Below are 17,281 nucleotides of genomic sequence, written 5' to 3' on the forward strand. Positions count from 1 at the left end.
CCCTCCTGTGGGGCCTGTGAGTGTTGCTGAATGTGTGCCCCTGGAAACGGGAAACAAAAGATCTGGGAGGCACACACAGACCCTGCTGGGCTGAAGTCTCAACGACTCCACTTTGTCTTTGCCTGTGGGCTTGTCTGTCTGCAGCCTGGAAACCTCCTGGCTCCTCAGACCACTGGTCTGGATGGAGCGTTACAGAAGTCGGAATAATGGAATCGCTGTGTTGACGCTCCCATTGTTATTGCAGTATAATGGCCGTTGTTCCCAAGGAACGCTGTTGTGTAGATGCAGCCTCAAAGAAATGCTGAGCAAGGGATCCTGCAATGCCAGGGGAGTCATTGAAATGAGGTCAATTCTCTAGATATAAAAATGAAGCAATGTCAGGAGTGGGATTTGAACCCACGCCTCCATTCAGAGACCAGAACACCCAACTGAGGGAAAGACAGAACCTTGAGTCTGGCGCCTTAGACCACTCGGCCATCCTGACAGCTGTGCAAAAGTATTCAACCAAAGTTTTCTTACATGTGTGAGTTGCTCGGGGAGGCGGCAGGAGCACCTCTCTTTCCCCACCTAACAGCCGCTCTACAGCAAAGCTGGGTTTATCCCCACTCACCCTCATCTACCGTTGTGAGGTGTTTTACAGGGAGCTGACAGGAAACAGAAGAGGGGAAAACTCTGGCTGGCAGAACCGAAGCCTGGGATTGTCCTGTGCCAGGAAATCTGTGTCAGTGCCCTTGGGGATCCTGAGCAGGGTTGGTACTTGGGGTGGGGCCGGGGGCTGTTCTGAAAGGCTGCAGGCGCCGTTAGACCCTTTTGTCCTTCCCTGTCTCACCCCAGCGCTGAGCAACACTCAGTGTCGGTCTGAGCATCCGTCCTGCTCTGGGACGTGTCTCTGTGGCAGGAACCTGCCCAGGCGGCTCTCGCAGTGAGGCCCCTCCCTGGCAGCACCGAGCAGTGAGAGCTGAGTGAAGGGGGAGGCAGGACCAGGGGGGAAAGGCTCCATGACTGTGTGAGAGGGAGGCTCTGCCCTGGCCAGTGGGGAATCGTTGCCTCTCCGAGGGGCCCAGGCCTGGTGGGTCATTTCCCCAGGTTACTGAGTGGGGGCTGGAGCCAGTTCTGGGTTGTCTCCTTCAACAACAAAACTGAACCCATGGATCTTGTGCCGACCTGACACTGCGCTGGGCTAGTGCTGTGTGTGCCACAGAGCTTCCTGCAGGGCTGCCCACATGGGAGAGGGGAGGGGCAGATTGAGTCACCCAGCTCCGCCCCTCCTGAAGGGCTTGTGAAAATGGCAGGTGCTGTCTTGGCAGGGAGGGAGAGGTGGGAAAGGGGCCCTGAGTGAACCTCTTGGGTCACAGCTGCTGTAACAATGAGGTAAGATGAATGACTTGGCAGATGTCAGGTGAAAACTGAGGCTGGTTTCCCTGACTGGGAATTGAACCCAGGCCTCAGCAGTGAAAGTGCTGAATCCTAACCACTAGACCATCAGGGACATGTGAACAAGGCTCTTTCCTTACCTACACTAGCCTTTCACAGGCCACTTTCTGTCCCCTTCAGGACATGGGTCCATTTTCCATTGCCCAGAGGGGACAAGAACAGAAACCAAACAGAACATCAAAGCAGCCAGACTGGGCCATGCCAGTTGCCCAACTAGCCCAGGATCCTGTCTCACAACAGCAGCCAATTTCATTGCCCAGTGGGAATCCTCAGGACAGACATTTGTTAAGTGATCCCTCCCATCACCCATTCTCAGCTTCTAGAATACACCAGCTCAGGACACCTGCCCTGTCCATCCTGGTTAAATGCCATTCATTGTGGCCACCAGGGCTTCCAAACTTGAGTAGCTCTGCATTAAGGGTTCTTATTAATGTCAAGAACCTCAAGCAATGTAAAGCCAGAGTGTGATGGAACTGGAAAGGAAAATATTCCCACTAAAAGGACTTTTTCCAAGGGGGCACTTGGAGTTGAACCAAGGACCACTTGATCTGTAGTCAAACACTCTGCCACTGAGCTACACCCCCACAGAAAAGAGTATCTGCAGCCAATGTTGGAAACTAGACAAGGAACAGGAGACAAGAGGCTTTTGTGTAACTCACATCCCAGGTGCCACCCTTGGGCTTGGTCTCCACACTGAGCAGGCAGGTGGCAGGGGTCTGATGCTGTCACAGCTGCAAGGCAAGTCACCCACCTGGCCCCTGAGCTCCATGTGGGCAGCAGCCAGACAGTGTGAGTGGAACAGAGGGTCATGGGGGGCGGGGATTTGTATATTTTAGGAAGGGTCCTGAGTCCTGGCTCCCAGCCACGCACCTTGGCAGAAAGACCAGCGGCCCCTGCACAAAGCGCATTGTGGGAATAAGAGTTGGGGCGGCAGGAAAGGGACTGGCCCCTCAGCACCAGCGAGCCACTGGGAGAAGATGGGAGTGAATCCTGCTTCCTCTCATGCTCAAAGGCAGCACTTTTCCAATGCAGCTAATTCTGCCCCACCTGCAACCTGCCTCCAGTGCTTCTGCCACTGTCTGGCCAGGAGGGCTGGTGTCCAGCAGCTCTCTGCCCCAACGTGGCTGGCTTTTGGGGAGAGCAAGTAGGAAGTGGGGGCCGGGGCTGGGGGGGGGGGGGGGCTACTGGAGCCACTTAGCCCCCTGGCTGGCAAAAAGAAAAATTGGAAATTTCTCCCCTCATTGGAGAATGTGGGTATCGATCCCACTATCTCTCACATGCAAAGTAAGCACTCTACTACTTGAGCTAATTCCACTGCTGCATGTACAATGGTCTTCTTGGAAGCTCTTCCCTTCTCCACAGAGACGTCGGCCTTCTAGGTCAGTTAGTCGTGGGAAAGGAGAAGGCTCCAAAAAGGCCTCAAGGGCAGATCTCAAGGAGACTCCCTGCAGCAAAGCCATGGGGGGGGGGGGGGGGGGGGGCTCTGAGATGGCCCCTGCCCTGCAGCCTGTCCCACCTGGCCATTGTCATGGACTCTCTGTGAGGTCATCACCTCCCAACCTCCATTAGCCAATAAGCTGAGGGGCTGCAAAAGGCCCTTGTGATGTCACTGCCACACCCACCCCTGCCCTCCAGGGCTAATGTCCTGCCCCAGGCAGCCCCTTTGCATGGCTGAGCTGCTCCCAGGGGTGAAAGTGACACATTTCTCACAGGGCCTGTTCTATTGGGCACCACCCCTTGGGCTGGGCAGGAGGGAGGGGGAGGCTCATGGCAGGAAGTGGGGGGAGGGGTTGTGATAGGACAGTACCTGCAAGAAATTAAAATGTGGAGTGTGGGAGGATCTAGGCAGGGATTTGGGGAGTGTGTGAGAGTGGGGGGGGGCTCAGGGCAGGGGTGAGGATGTGGAAGGTAGAGAAGTCAGGGCACGGGGTCTGGGAGAGGCTTGGGGCTGGGACTGTGTGTCGAGGGGATCCCTCTGCTCTGTGCTCCCTGAGGCCCTTTAACACACATGGACTGACCTGGGTGCAGGCCAATGAGGGGGGTTTCAGTGAAGCTACATGTAAATGGATCCCTCTAGCAATCCCTGCCAGCCACACGCACAGGGGACTTTAGCCAAGGAAGCAGAAGCAGCCAATCTGAGGGAGGTTTAGAAGCAAAGGTGGGCTGCTGCCAGGATGGATGAGGGGATGTCACAGGGCACGAGCATGGCCAGGGGAGCAGAGAGGGCACTGCTGCACCGAGAGACATGGCAAAGCCTGGGATTGAACCAGGGACCTTTAAATGTTTCATCTAAGGCTCCGCACACTGAGCTACCAACAAACCCGTCTGGCTCATTATTAACTGTCCAGGGTGTTTGGCAGCCGTGTCACAGCCTGTGTGTTGCTCAGCACTAGTAGGAGACAAGGAGGGACAAAATGGTCCTTTCAGAACAACCCCCAGCCCTAACCCCAAGGACCAGCCCTTCCCTCCACCCTTACTGGGGTCTGCTGGGAATTGCCTGGATGCCAGCCCACCCCAGTGTCAGCCTAAGGATTGACTGGTCTGTAAAAGCTGCATCCTGGAAATTAGGAAGCAGCTAAAGTGACTCTGGTGGGACTTGAACCCACAACCTTTGAATGTCTAGCTGGGCTCACATTAACCACTACAGCTTAGAAGTCCAACACGCTTTCCATTGCACCCCAGAGCCTCATGGGCTGGTGAGTTTGATATCTCCACTCTCTGCTTTGCAGCATGGCAATTTCGGGGGGGGGGTCTGTCTCTTTTAGGAGAGGAGGTAGGAAGAGGGCCACTGAAATTAAAGGATACAGCTGTAATTGGAGAATGTGGGCATTGATCCCACTGCCTCTCACATGCTAAGCAAGCGCTCTACCACTTGAGCTAATTCCCCTGCCTGTGAAAGGCTTTGCTGCCTCACCCACCTTGTTCCAGAGCCCACAACATCCCTGCGAGTCTACTTGTGAGACTCACACGTGTGGGCCGGCTAGCTCGGAGGTTTAGGACGTGGTGCTCATATCACACTGACGCGTCTTAAGAGCAAGCCCCTTATTTCAAGCTATAACAGGCTCGCTATTCCGACGTCCCTGCATGGGGATTTATTTCGAAGTGCTGTGTAGCCAGCCCCAAATTACAAAATAAGCTATTTCAAAATAGGCGCATTGATAATTCTGAGCTATGGGACGCACCCCTAGTGAGTTAGAGCTGAACTCTGCCCCCAGCTTCACCCACCCACGTACTGATTCCCTCACTGCCATGGGGCTGTTTGCATTGGCCTCTTCTCTCTGTAGCCAGGCTTCAGCCAGGACTGTGACCCGGCTCCCTGCACCTGGGCCCTGCATTTCTCATCCCTTCAGAGACACTTGCCAGTGGAGGAATAAATCACAGTCACGTGAGTGTAGATTATGAAACTTTGTAGCTGTTGTTGCCTTGGAAACTCCCCACAGACCTTCCCCTGGGGTTCTGGGCAGCCACTCTCATTGCACAGCTCACTTCGAGGTGAGAGTGCAGTGTAGACGTGCCCATCCTGTTGAGGGCCAGCCTGCTGGGGAGAGGCTCTGGCCACTTCCTTTCCTCGTGTCTCTCAGACTGTGTCTACACTGCAGGGCTACGTCTACACTGCAGGCTTTTTGTGCTAGAGCAACTGCTCTTGTGTAAAAACTTGCAGAGCGTCTACACTGAAGGCACATTTTGGCGCAAGTAAATGTATAGTGCAGCATCAGACAACAGGGCTTCTTGCACAGAAGTTATTGCTCTCCCCATGAGGAATAAGCCCTCTTGTGCAAGAACTCGTACACAAGGAGGCAGTGTGGACCAGCAACAGGGGTTTCTTGCTCAAGAAAGCCGAATATCTAAAATGCCCGTCAGAGCTTTCCTGCGCAGGAGAGCGTCCACACTGCCATGGCTGCTTTTAGAGAAAAGCACTTCTCTTGTGCAACAGCACATGGCAGTGTGGACACACTGTTGGGCAAGACCTTTTGCACAAAACAGTTCTTGAGCAAGAAGTTTGCAGGGTAGATGTAGCCAGGGGGTGTTTGGGTTTGTTACCAGCACTGAGCTTTGTACAACAGCCCAGGGAACATTGTGAAAAGCCAAAACCTTCCTGCCCTGGGTGTCCTTGGCCAGTCAGCAAGTGGTAGAAAGGTTCCCTGAAGTGCTGACTTCAGGTGATTTGAAGCAAATCCTACCAGCTCAGATGAGGTGGCTGAGTGGTTAAGGACTGCTAATCTATTGTGCTCTGCACACATTGGGTTCAAATCCCATCCTCATTGGGTGTCTGCAGCCCTTTCTCTTGCCTCTCTCAGAGGTTCAGTGCCAGCCCCTCCTGCAACCCTGCCTGCCCCAGCCCCTCCTGCTGCAGCCTGGGAAAGGGGAAATCTCCACAGAGACACTCCCAGCTGGGACCCTCAATCCCTTCTGCCCTCAAGGGGAAACCTCACAAAGGAGATTCCAGGCAGCCAGGCCATGGGGGGGTCTCTGAGATGGCCCCATCCCTGCAGCCTGTCCCGCCTGGCAGTTGTCATGGTCCCTCTGTGAGGTCACTGCCTCCCAGCCAATGAGCTGAGGTTCTGCAAAAGTTCCTTGTGATGTCACTGCTGCCTTGCAGGCTCATGGCCAGCCCCTTGGCATGTGTGATCTGCTCTCCCTGCCCCCGTCATTCAGGGCTGGTTCTGGGGCTCAAGCAGGGAACATCAGAGGCTTCTCAGGGGGCCACATTGCTAGGCCAGGAGCCCTCCTGTGGGGCTGTGAGTGTTGCTGTCCCTGCAGTACAGACAGGGCCATAGAGCCTCAGGAGGCTGCAGCGGAGGGAGACACTTCCCTGGTTTCGGGAGGTAGACGAGATTTCAAGTCCCATGACTAGGAGCCAGCTACCGATACCCATGGAAAGCTGATTTTCAGAGGGTTGTGATCAGCCCTTCCTGTGTATCTGGCTTCATCAAAGGGGCCAAATAAGGAGCTAAAGTTGAAGAAGGGACAGTTAGAAGGTGAATTTCTGTCTCTGGCACTGTCCCACCTGACAAAGAATTTACATTCCTCTGCTTTCTGAGACAGTTGGCAAGGATGCTCCACAGTGGCTGTCTCTCTCTCTCCCTCTCTGCAGAAGCTGTTCAGACCCCTCACTAGCCAATGCTGGTGTTAGGTGCAGTTCTGAGTGCTAAAATCCCAGGTGTGCAAAGTCAGAATGAAGGGGATGCATTTTGCTCTAGAAGTGACAGCCGGAGGGAGGTGGCTGCAGCAGAGCAGGGTCTGTCTGGAGACAAAGCGGAGCCTGAGGATGAGAAGGCCCATGAGAGGCAGAGACTCCAGAGCGGGGGGGCTAGTTATTTGGTCTGGCAAACTGGCATGGCCCAGTCTGGCTGCTTTGATGTTCTATTTGGCTGTTCTTGTCCCCTCTGGGAAAGGGAGAATGAACCCTCCCCCCCATCCTGAAGTGGACATTAAATGGCCTGTGAAAGGCTAGTGTAGGTGAGCAAGGAGACAGGCTTTATGTGTCCCTTATGGTCTAGTGGTTAGGATCCAGCACTTTCACTGCTGTGGTCTGGGTTCAATTCCCAGTCAGGGAAGCCCCTGGCAACTTTTACCAAACAACTCCATAGTCAACGTTCATGGCCTTAGTCAACTTTATTGCCACATGTTGCAGCAGCTGTGACCCAAGAGGTTAACTCAGGGCCCCTTTCCCACCTCTCCCTCACTGCTAAAAAAAGGGTCTAATGCTGCCAGCAGCCTTTCAGAACATCCCCCAGCCCTTCCCTCCCCCTTGGCTGGGCACTGTCTGGACTGAGGCCTCCCCAGTGCCAACCTAAGGGCTCTGGAGCGGACAGGGCAGCTCCAGGGGCAGAGTCCTTTTTTTCTGCAGTAGTTCAAACCCAGCCCCTTGGTTCCAACTAACTTTACTCCTCATTTTTTGCCCTCTGTGTCTCCCCTCCAACACACCCCCTTTCCCACTACCCCCCCCCCCCCCCCCCCCGGTAACACAAACAGGACTTTTCCCTTGAAAGAACAAACTCTCTGGTTTTTATGTGGGGACTGTAGAACTGGGGAGGGGCTGGGGAAAGACCCTGGGAGGGGGAGGAGGCTGGGAGGAAGGGCTAAGCCTGGCACCTTCCTCTGGTGGTCCCACTGCCTCATGTCAGGGGCCTCAGCAGCGCTGGGGGGTGGCTCCAGGGGGAGAAGCTGGTTCAGGTGAACTTGAGCTGCTGGGCCACTGAAGCAGGCCCCCAGCAGCAGCCTCTGTGCAGGGCTCACACGCTCCAGGCCTCCCGGTCATATTGAGTCTCCCCGTGTGGCTTGGGCTCCAGAGCCTGCCCCCCAGCTGGTGCCTTGAGGTAGCCACTGCAGCAGCAGGAATTTGGGCATCAGTTCCCCTGCTTTTGGGGACAGGAAGCCAGGCCAAGGCCCTTTTAGCCACTGGGGCTGTACAGGCTGGAGCCTCCCCCTGCCAGATCTCTGCCCTGCTTCCTGCAAAGTTCACATTTTTGCTTCGTTTTGCTTTCCTGTCCATAGCAGGCAGCTAAAGGAAGGGTAATCACCAAACCAAACACCACTCTGGCCAGCATGGGGTTTGAACCCATTACCTTGGCGTTATTAGCACCACGCTCTAACCAACTGAGCTAGCCAGCCTACAAAAGTGCAGTTCCACAGTGGCCCTTTCAAGAAAGGCGCCTCAGGCAGATGCAGGGACGTCTCTGCAGCTGCCAATGGCTCTTCTCTGACAGGGTCACTAGCGACTCGCTGTGACGTGGGCTGGCTAGTCCAGCTGGTTTGAGGGTTGGTCAAGGTGGCTGGCGGCCGGCAGACCCAGGGCAAAGAGAAGCCGGAATCTCTTGCTGCCAGCACCTTGCCTCCCAGTTTCTTCCCTGCCAGCAGCAGCCGCAGCCCCTTTCGGCCTCTGGGTCAGCCCGGAAAGGGAGGCAGGAAAGGGGCCTCAGTTTGCAGGTTTCCGAGTCCTGAGCGCTGCCCATGAAACCAACCACCCCTCAATCAACTGGGCCAAACTGGTGCCCAGTTCATGCCCACTGGGACCTGCTTTACTTGGTTTCTTTCCACCCAGAGCCCCCTTCTTCTCCTGGGCTGTGAGGAACATCACTGGGATACTCTCATCTCCCAGCACAGGGCCATCTGTCCAGTGACAGGAGACGGGGCTGGGCTTCTGACCTGCTCCTCTGACACCTCCCGTCAGTCAGCTCCATCACTCAGGGCATGCCAGGGAGCTGAGCAATTGTGCCATTGAGTGGCATTCTCAGCCAGCCAATCAGCTTTGTGAGGAGTTCATGGAGGCAGGGCAAAGAGCTCTCTTGTTAGGCCAGCAAGGAAGCAGCAAGCATCAAGGCCCCACCCCCAGGGAGCCAGCTGGAGACCATGTGGAGGGAGCCACTGCCTCTCCCCTGTGTAGCAAGCACTTTCCCAGGGGGGCAACTCTGCTCCCTGGGGCCTGTCTCTACTACTTCTGTCACCGCCAGGCAATGGGAGAGTGAGTGGACTCCCCAAGGGGCCCACAGTGAGAGTCAGGGGGCTGGCGGCTCAGGGAGGGGCGGTCCCAGGAGGCAGAGGGCACCTGTGACTCTCGGCTGGCAGCTGACACTCTGCTCCTTGCTTCCCTCCCGCTGCTTCACCTCCCAGGGCTTCTTTCTCCTTCCCTGTCCATAGCAGGCAGCTACACAAAGGCAAGTCACCAAACCAGACACCCCTGTGGCCAGCATGGGGCTTGCACCCACGACCTGGGCGTTATCAGCATCAAGCTCTAAACAGCTGAGCCAGCAGCCCACGAGGGGCCCTTTGGGAAAGACCCCACAGGCAGCCACGAGCTCGTCTCTGATGGGGCCACAGGCGACTCACTGAGATGTGGGCTGGCTAGTCCAGAAGTCAGAGGAGCAGGAGCCTGGGTGGGTTCAGGGGGGCCTTGAGCAGGAGCAGGTTTTGGGGGAGGGGCTGCTGGGCTACTGAAGCAGGTGACCAGGTGGTTGGCAGCAGCGCTGTGGGCTGGGCACATGGTCCCAGTTTCCTGGACATACAGAGCCTCGGGGAAGTCACTGCAGCAGCAGGAATTTGGGCATCAGGTCACCCCACTGGGGACAATGGAGGGAAGAGAAGAGTTTTGCCTACTCTTGGAGAAAGCAGGCCAGGCCAAGGCCCTTTTAGCCACTGGGTCTGTGCAGGCTGGAGCCTCCTCCTACCAGTTCTCTGGCCTGAGTCCTGCAAAGCTCTCAGCCTTTTGCCTGTTTCTGCTTCTCTGTCCATAGCTGGCAGCTAAAGTAGTCACCACAGCAAACAACTGTGTGGCCAACATGGGGCTTGAATCCATGACCTTGGTGTTATTAGCACCACGCTCTAACCAACTGAGCTAGCCAGCCTTCAGGCGCTGAGCTTACAAATGGCCCTTTCAGAAAGGCACCTCCGGCAGCTGCAGGGATGTCTCTGAAGCTTCCAATGGCTCTTCTCTGACAGGGTCACTAGCGACTCACTGTGATGTGGGCTCACTAGTCCAGCTGGTTTGAGGTTTGCTCAAGGTGGCTGGTGGCCGGCAGACCCAGGGCAAAGAAGCAGCAGGAATCTCCTGCTGCCAGCACCTTGCCTCCCAGCTTCTTCCCTGTCGGCAGCAGCCGCAGCCCCTTTCGGCCACTGGGAAGAGAAGCAGGAATGGGGCCAAGTAGCGAGTCAGGCTGAGGGGGGCAGGCAAAGCTCATCTTGTCTTGCAGGGCCACTGGCAACAGTTTCTCTCTTGTGCGCTGCTGCTGAGGAGAAAAACACCCTGAGAGGGACCAGAAAGACCCATTTAAAAGATTGTTTGGGGGGGGGGGCACCTGCTAGCGCCAGGGGGCCAAGAGTCAGAGCCTGGCAGCTCCTGGGGACCACACAAGAGACCACAAGGGTAAGCAGCAAGCTCCAGGCAGGTTAAGTTTTAGGGCCCAGCCCATCTCAGCCAGGCAGACCATAGCATCAGACTGAGCTCCAGGGGGCATCGGACACAAAACTCTCTCTCTGAGGAGCCTGGAGCCCAAAGCCCATAAAGTGGGAGGGTTTTGCAGCAACCAGCCCAGCCCCAACAAGTCCCACTGAGATTTGAACTCAGCTCACAGGATTCAGACTCTGAGCGCTGCCCCTTACAACATGGGACCTTCATGAGCCAGCAGTGACTCAATTACACTGAACTGGAGCCTCAGCTCATGCCCACTGGGACCAGCTTTGCTTGTTTCCTTCCACCCAGAGCCCCCTTCTTCTCCTGGGCTGCAAGGAGCATCCCTGGGATGCCCTGAGACAGGCACAGGACTGTCCCATAACCAGCCCCACCCCACCCCACCCCACCCAACCGGCTTTGGCAGAACAAAGGGAGGGGGGCCTAGCTAGACTGCTCCCTTCTTACACACTTCAAAATGTCCATTTGTAAACAGGCCAAGACTGTGTGGCCTAAAAGATAAAGCATCTGACTTTGGGTTGGAAGACTACAGGGTTTGAGTCCCTTTGCAGTTGTGTTGACTGTGCTTGTGGGTTCTGGTATCTCGTGCTTGGAAAGGTTCTTTTTAACGATATGTATCCCTTGGAAGGCCTCTCGCTATTCAGCAAATCTAACCTTTACCATTCTGCAGAGAGGCAGCAATTAACTGTAGAGCCTGGGCTCACATTCCATCTAAATAGCATTTCAATAGGGTCACACTAGGCTGTGAGAAGGGGCTTGGATCCTAAGGACACCCACTGTCACCAAGTAAGAAACAGATCTCAGGGTGGGTAGAGAAAACTTAGTTAACAGCACTTTGTCTGGCAAAAAACTGCTTATCAGTGTTTGTGCAATTGGCATTCTATGATTATTGTCCTCACTTTCCTATTGTTTGTCTGTGTGATCGCTGTCTGCATTGTAACTGTTTCTCTCTGCTGTATCATTAATGTTGCTGGGGGGAAATCAACAAAGGTGGTGCAGTATGATTGGTTAGGTAAATCATAATAGTATGTTAGCTTTGGTTAGTAACATTAAACTAAAATAATTGGTTAAGCAGGACTCAATTTTCACTCTATAAACTGGGGTCCAAGAAGGAGACCAGGGAGAAGAAGGAAAAGGGGAAACGAGAAGAGGAAGAAGGAGGAAAAGGGAAAGGAAGGGAGAAGACCAAGAAGGAGGAGAGAAGCCCTGGAAGCAAAACTCACCTCCAAGGCAGCCTCAGACCAGAGCAGCCAGGACTCCTCTGCATGACTGTTGAAATGGTTTGCTGTGTGAATTCTGTCAGGTGACGTCAGGCCTGGACACTGGAATTATTTATCAGTTTCCCTGAGCTGTTAAGTCTCAGAGCTGTGATGGCCAAGTAGATAAGGTGTTGGACTAGAAATCCAATAGGGTTTCCCTGCGCAGGTTCAAATCCTGCTCACAGAGAGGTCTGTGTTTTGGTCACACCCCTTCCTAGGGCAACAAGGTACCCAAACTCTGAGACCCGGGAGAAGAACCTGCCAGTCCCATCAGAAGGGACACCTGGGCTATGTCTACACTCACAGCTTCTTCCATGAGTAATATGCAAATGAAGCTAAGTTTGGAATATTACTGAGCCTCATTTGCATAGCTAATGAGCCACCATTTTTTTCAGAAGAGACTCTTGCACAAGAAGGAGCCTCTACACTGCCCCTTCTTGTGCAAGAAAAACCCTCTTGCGCAATGCCATTACACTTATTACTTTTCACTAAACACAATTATCAGACTGCCCAGTGCACATTCCTACCTTCCTTTGTGCACACACCATACCTGGGGCTCTAATTACTGGCCACCTGCCTTTCACACAGATCATTGATCCTTGTGACTTTCAGGTACATTCACATGGCAGCTGTTTGAACATAATGTGCTTCTATTGCATGATCAGCACCAGAGTCTCCGGTTGTGTCTACACTGTGAGTTTTCTCAGCAAAAGATGTGCTCATGAGCAGGGCTTGCCAAGCAGTGGGGAGCTCTGCTCGCCAGCCACGCGGTTTCGCATGGTTCTGCGCTCTGCGCACACGCAGATCGTTCTGTGCATGTGCAGATTGCTCTGCTCCAGCTCTTCCAGGATGTAATTACTTACATCCATGGGCGAGTAGATTACATTATTTGCTGAGCCCTGCTAATGAGGGTCTCATTTACATGAGTCATGATCTCATTTGCATATTTTCTGGCAAACTGGTTTTGCGCTGGGGTTGTTGTGCAAAAACAAGCAGCATGGAAGTTTTCTGTTTGTGCAAAACCCCCTTTTTCTGCAAGATCAGGATACCTCTTTTGGGGGGCATAAGAATCTTGTGGAAAAAGGGAAATTTGTGCAAAAAAATGTTCACACTGCTTGTTTTTGCACAGCAATCCCATTGGCAGAAAATATGCAAATGAGATTGTGACTCATGCAGTTGAGTCCCCCCAGGGAACCTCCTGCTCTTTGCTATTATCCTACTCTCACTGTGAGGGCACCACCAAGCTCAACTGAAGGTAAAACCAACTCCAGATACATGTTGAAGAATGGTGGGAAGAAAAGACCCATTGACCTGGCAACAAGGCACCACTGGGAGTTAAACCCAGGATCTCCTGCTTACTAGGCAGGCACGTTAGCCAACTAAGCCATGATGCCCTCCTTGTAAGCACCCCTTAAATTGTTCTACTTTATGGTTCCAGACACCCCCTTCCCATCCCAAAGTGCAGCCGTTCCCCATTCCCCTCCAGCTCTTGCCATGACTCAAGGTCTGCGCAGCCCAAGACATTTGATTGGCAGCTGGTACCCAAAACCTTTTTGTCAATTGTAGCACCAGGCCCCAAAGAGACAGACCCAAGGCAGCCGCCTGGTCCTAAGGCCGGGCCTGCAGCCAGAGTGAGGGAGAAGAATCTCTCCTTTCAGCTGGAGTTGAATCAGCCACCTAAGGACACTTGCCAAGCACCCGCTACAGGCCTCTGCTCTGCCAGCTGAGCTATGGAAGGTGCCTGGGGCAGGCTGCTTTGCCCAGGTGGCCCTTGGATGAGTGTCAGGTCAAGAGCCCCCCGAAGGAGACGGCCTCCCAGGGGAGGGGCAGGAGAACCCAGCAGCACAGGGGTGTCAAAGGCGCTTCACCCGCAGGACCCTTGAGTGATCCAGACAGAAACGCCGCGTCTCACTCCCTGCAGCTCCCCTTGCTGCCCTGGCAGGCACTGCCCCTTCTCCCACCGGCCTGGGCCTGGCCTCCCTCCCCTGCCCGGAACCACAGAGAGCCCCTTGGCATGAGCCTGGGCAAGCTCAGGCTGTGGGCTCTGGGGCCAGCCACCTTGTGGGTCAGAGGCTCTTACCCACAGTGCTACTCCAGGGGGCCTGGTTCCAGGGCCTCCTAATCCCAGGGCCTGGGAGGCTGGAGGCCTTTTCCCTGGAGTCTCAGAGCTCCCTCAGTGCCACCTGCCAGGAGGGGGAATCTCCCGCAGGGCTGGTGCGATGTAGGAACCTCTCCCAGGGCAGTGCCCCCAGCCCAGTCCCTCCCCTCCCCCAGAGAGCAGCCCCCCTGGGCTGTAGGAGAAGGATCTGGCCCAGGGCTGCTCCCAGCAGAGGTGGCTTTGATCCCAGCCTGGGTCCAGGGAAACTGCTCCCAGTTCTCAGCACGTGCGAGGTTGGGGGAGCGAGCAGGTCAGTGTTTGCAGATATTTACACTTATTTGCATAATGCGTATGCAGATATGCAGGACTTGACAATTAGGGCAATCTGCCCATCCGTGGTGAGTAGATTTTAGCCCAGTGTGGGGCTCAGTGCAGTCTGCGCATGCGCAGTGATATGTAAATAAAATGTTACCGGTCTGGCAAAGGTTTGTGAATGGTTTGTCTGTCCATGGTATAAACACAAAGGCTGGAAACACTGGCCTGATCCATGGGGGCTGGCCGAATGCAAGGCAGGGAAAACACTGGGTGAAGGAGGGGGGAAATATTTTCCCCACCAGGCCTTTGTCCTTCTGAATCCCTGGGGACGTTGGGTTTTGTCTCGTTTGGTTTCCCTTTTCCCTGCATCCCTCCTCGCTGTGGGGAGGGGGCAGCTCTCGCCCTCGCGGTGGGAAGCCCTGGTACCGGGATGGGATGGGCAGATGTGCTGAGAGAGAGTCCCTGGGCTGTTTGGGGAGAGAACTTTCTCATGTCTGCTCTTTCCCCCACCACCAGGATGGCTGAGTGATTAAGGTGTTTGATTTAAGATCGAATGGACATTTGTCTGTGTGGGTTCAAACCCCTCTCCTGGTAGCTTTGCTTCTTTAGTAAGACATTGATCTGGATGGTGTTTAGTCCTGCTATGAGGCAGGGGACTGGACTTTGTCTCTGAAGGTCCTGTGGGCTATATCTGCACTGGCAGGTTCTTGTGCAAGAACATGTGCTGCTGTGTGTGAGCTGTACTTTTGTGCAAAAGCATCCATGGCAGTGTGGACACTCTTTTGTGCAAGAAACCCCTGTCCTGAGCTCTTGTGCAAGAAGACTTACACCTGCTAGAAAAGAGCATAGATCTTGTGCAAGAAGCCCTTTACCACACTTTTACTGTAAAACTTCTTGCACAAGAGCGAGTGGGCACTGTGGCCCGTCTTGCGCAATAACCCGCCAGTGTAGACACAGTCCACCAGTGTGGACACAGCCTTCCAGTTCTAGTCCCGGTTCTGATTGGCTGAGCTGGGAGGAAGTCACAGGGAGGAGACTCAGGACTTTGTTGTTCTCCTTAAGTCCCAGCAAATGAGCCAGAACCAATCGTCTGCTCGGGAATTGTTCTGCTTTTCGCCAGTGGTTGTCTCTGAGCAGCTCCTGAGTTTCTCTGTGTCCCGGTGCTTCTAACCCACTGACTGAGCCATCCCTAGGCCGGGCTGTGGGGCTGTAGCTCCTTTGAGACACTTTAGTCTGATCCGTCAGGGTGTGAAACTCCAGACTGAGGGGGAGTTTCAGCATCAGGCTTCTGGGTTCTGTTCTTTAATCTCCACCCCACTCAGTCACCCACCCCCAGCCTCTTCCAGCACAGCCTACCCCACCTCCCCCCACAGGGCTTCCACAGGGGCCTCTGTCCCAGGGGGAATGAGGAGCTCCTGCCCCTGCCCCCGCACCCACCCACCCTGCTGCAGCTACCACCAGAGCAGAGGATTCACTCAGCACAAGTAAGTGCCTCTGTCCCCCCTGACCCCGGCTGTTCCCTCCTGTTTAGCTGCCTGGCCCCAGGAAAGGTCACGAGACTGCTCATATCACCCCTCTCAGCACGGAGTCCTGGGCAGCCGCCCTACTCGCTAAGGTCTCAGGCTGGCAGGGCCTGCAGGGATACTGGGTTTGAATGACAAGGTGTTGGAGCAGCTATTAAAAGGCTTCTTCCTTGGCAGGGGCATTGTGCTTGTGGATTGGCTGTTTCTTGGATGACTGGTGCTTGCACATGCAGCTGGGCTTTAGTAAATCAGAAGGATGCAAGTCGTGAGTAACCCAGCACCTCTGGAAATGGGAGTGGAGTAAACAATACAATATTGTCTAAAAAAACCCAACAATTAAAAGTCAAAGAGTGACAAAAATAAATTACTTGAGTAAAGTAGAAATACCCAAAAAAAGGTCCTAAGTAGTGTGATCAAATAATTCTACTTAGTCACTTTCCAACTCTTCCTGGCAGACAGGGGTTCCTGGACCCAGCTGGTCCACAGACTGGCAGTTTGTTACCACTGACTTAAAGGAGCCCCAGGAACTGCAGTTTCAGGAAGAAACAGCAAGAGATTTTGATTGGGTGCCAGGTGTTCCACATGCTAATCAGGAGGCATATTTCTGTAAAAAGGGACATGGAGCATATTCTAATATACAGCTTTCTAAATCTGGTGGAGCGTGTTTGAATGGAACAAGCACTTTGCTGAGATTATTTCTGTTCTTTAGTTTTCTAAGTGTTGTGTGAAAACATTCCCCATGAGGAGAAAGTGAATGCACATGAGTGTGGGTGTGTAGCAAGGAGTGCTCTACTAAGACTGTACTTTCAGGGATCATTTCTATAGTTGGTAACTAGAGAAATGCAGCTGTAAGCGGTTGGTCTTGCTAACCATGAGGATGAATGACAGTGTTCTCTTCTAAGCATGAAATGAACAGACAGTGTTGCTTTAATGTATTTGCTGTCTGCTGTTGATGATTGTTCCTTCTTTCCTGCTGGGAAGTTGGAAAAAGAGAGCATAGGCTGAGTGGTTGGCTACTGTCAAAAAGTTCAAAATTAGCTTTGAAGTAGAAAGGAGGAGGGACTTCACTTTATCATTCTGTCCTGGCTTTTCCTTAATTCCTAGTTTTATTTGTACTGCTCTGGTCCTGATGCTGGGCTACATCTACATTGGCATGATTTTGTGCAAAAGCACATGCTTTTGCGCCAAAACTTGCTGCCTGTCTACACTGGCGGGGAGTACTTGCACAAAAACACTGACATTCTAATGTGTGAAATCAGGGCTTCTTGCACAAGAATTATGATGCTCCTGCTCAGGAATAAGCCCTCTTGCGCAGCTGTACTTGCGCAAGAGGCCATGTAGACAGGCAACATGAATTTCTTGCACAAGAAGCCCTATGGTTAAAATGGCCATCAGAGCTTTCTTGCGCAAGAGAGCGTCTACACTGGCATGGATGCTCTTGCGCAAAGGCACATGCCAAACACTGACATTCTAATGTGTGAAATCAGGGCTTCTTGCACAAGAATTATGATGCTCCTGCTCAGGAATAAGCCCTCTTGCGCAGCTGTTCTTGCGCAAGAGGCCATGTAGACAGGCAACATGAATTTCTTGCACAAGAAGCCCTATGGTTAAAATGGCCATCAGAGCTTTCTTGCACAAGAGAGCGTCTACACTGGCATGGATGCTCTTGCGCAAAGGCACATGCCAGTGTAGATGCTCTCTTCTGGAAGGCTATGTGTACACTGGCAGATGAGACAAGTCGGAA

The 17,281-nt window shown here is 53.7% G+C and overlaps 1 protein-coding gene and 9 non-coding genes across 12 annotated transcripts in view; 4 read left to right on the top strand and 6 right to left on the bottom strand.

Moving 5' to 3' along the window:
* LOC142821516 (uncharacterized) overlaps positions 1-17,281 on the top strand; it is a 369,045-nt gene that overhangs the window by 308,810 nt on the left and 42,954 nt on the right. The gene's annotated exons all lie outside the window — the stretch shown is intronic.
* Positions 376-484, bottom strand: TRNAL-CAA (transfer RNA leucine (anticodon CAA)). Its single transcript has 2 exons — positions 447-484; positions 376-421 (listed from the first exon to the last, which is right to left on the bottom strand). It is a non-coding gene; the product is annotated as a tRNA-Leu (tRNA).
* TRNAE-UUC (transfer RNA glutamic acid (anticodon UUC)) lies at positions 1,418-1,489 on the bottom strand. The gene has a single exon. It is a non-coding gene; the product is annotated as a tRNA-Glu (tRNA).
* TRNAC-ACA (transfer RNA cysteine (anticodon ACA)) lies at positions 1,947-2,018 on the bottom strand. Its single transcript has one exon. It is a non-coding gene; the product is annotated as a tRNA-Cys (tRNA).
* Positions 6,921-6,992, top strand: TRNAE-UUC (transfer RNA glutamic acid (anticodon UUC)). The gene has a single exon. It is a non-coding gene; the product is annotated as a tRNA-Glu (tRNA).
* TRNAI-AAU (transfer RNA isoleucine (anticodon AAU)) lies at positions 7,976-8,049 on the bottom strand. The gene has a single exon. It is a non-coding gene; the product is annotated as a tRNA-Ile (tRNA).
* On the bottom strand, positions 9,706-9,779 carry TRNAI-AAU (transfer RNA isoleucine (anticodon AAU)). The gene has a single exon. It is a non-coding gene; the product is annotated as a tRNA-Ile (tRNA).
* On the top strand, positions 11,707-11,788 carry TRNAS-AGA (transfer RNA serine (anticodon AGA)). Its single transcript has one exon. It is a non-coding gene; the product is annotated as a tRNA-Ser (tRNA).
* TRNAT-AGU (transfer RNA threonine (anticodon AGU)) lies at positions 12,922-12,995 on the bottom strand. Its single transcript has one exon. It is a non-coding gene; the product is annotated as a tRNA-Thr (tRNA).
* Positions 16,332-16,547, top strand: LOC142821658 (small nucleolar RNA U3). Its single transcript, XR_012898346.1, has one exon. It is a non-coding gene; the product is annotated as a small nucleolar RNA U3 (small nucleolar RNA).

The sequence above is a fragment of the Pelodiscus sinensis genome, chromosome 31 (genome assembly GCF_049634645.1).
Source record: "Pelodiscus sinensis isolate JC-2024 chromosome 31, ASM4963464v1, whole genome shotgun sequence".
NCBI classification, from domain to species: Eukaryota; Metazoa; Chordata; order Testudines; family Trionychidae; genus Pelodiscus; species Pelodiscus sinensis.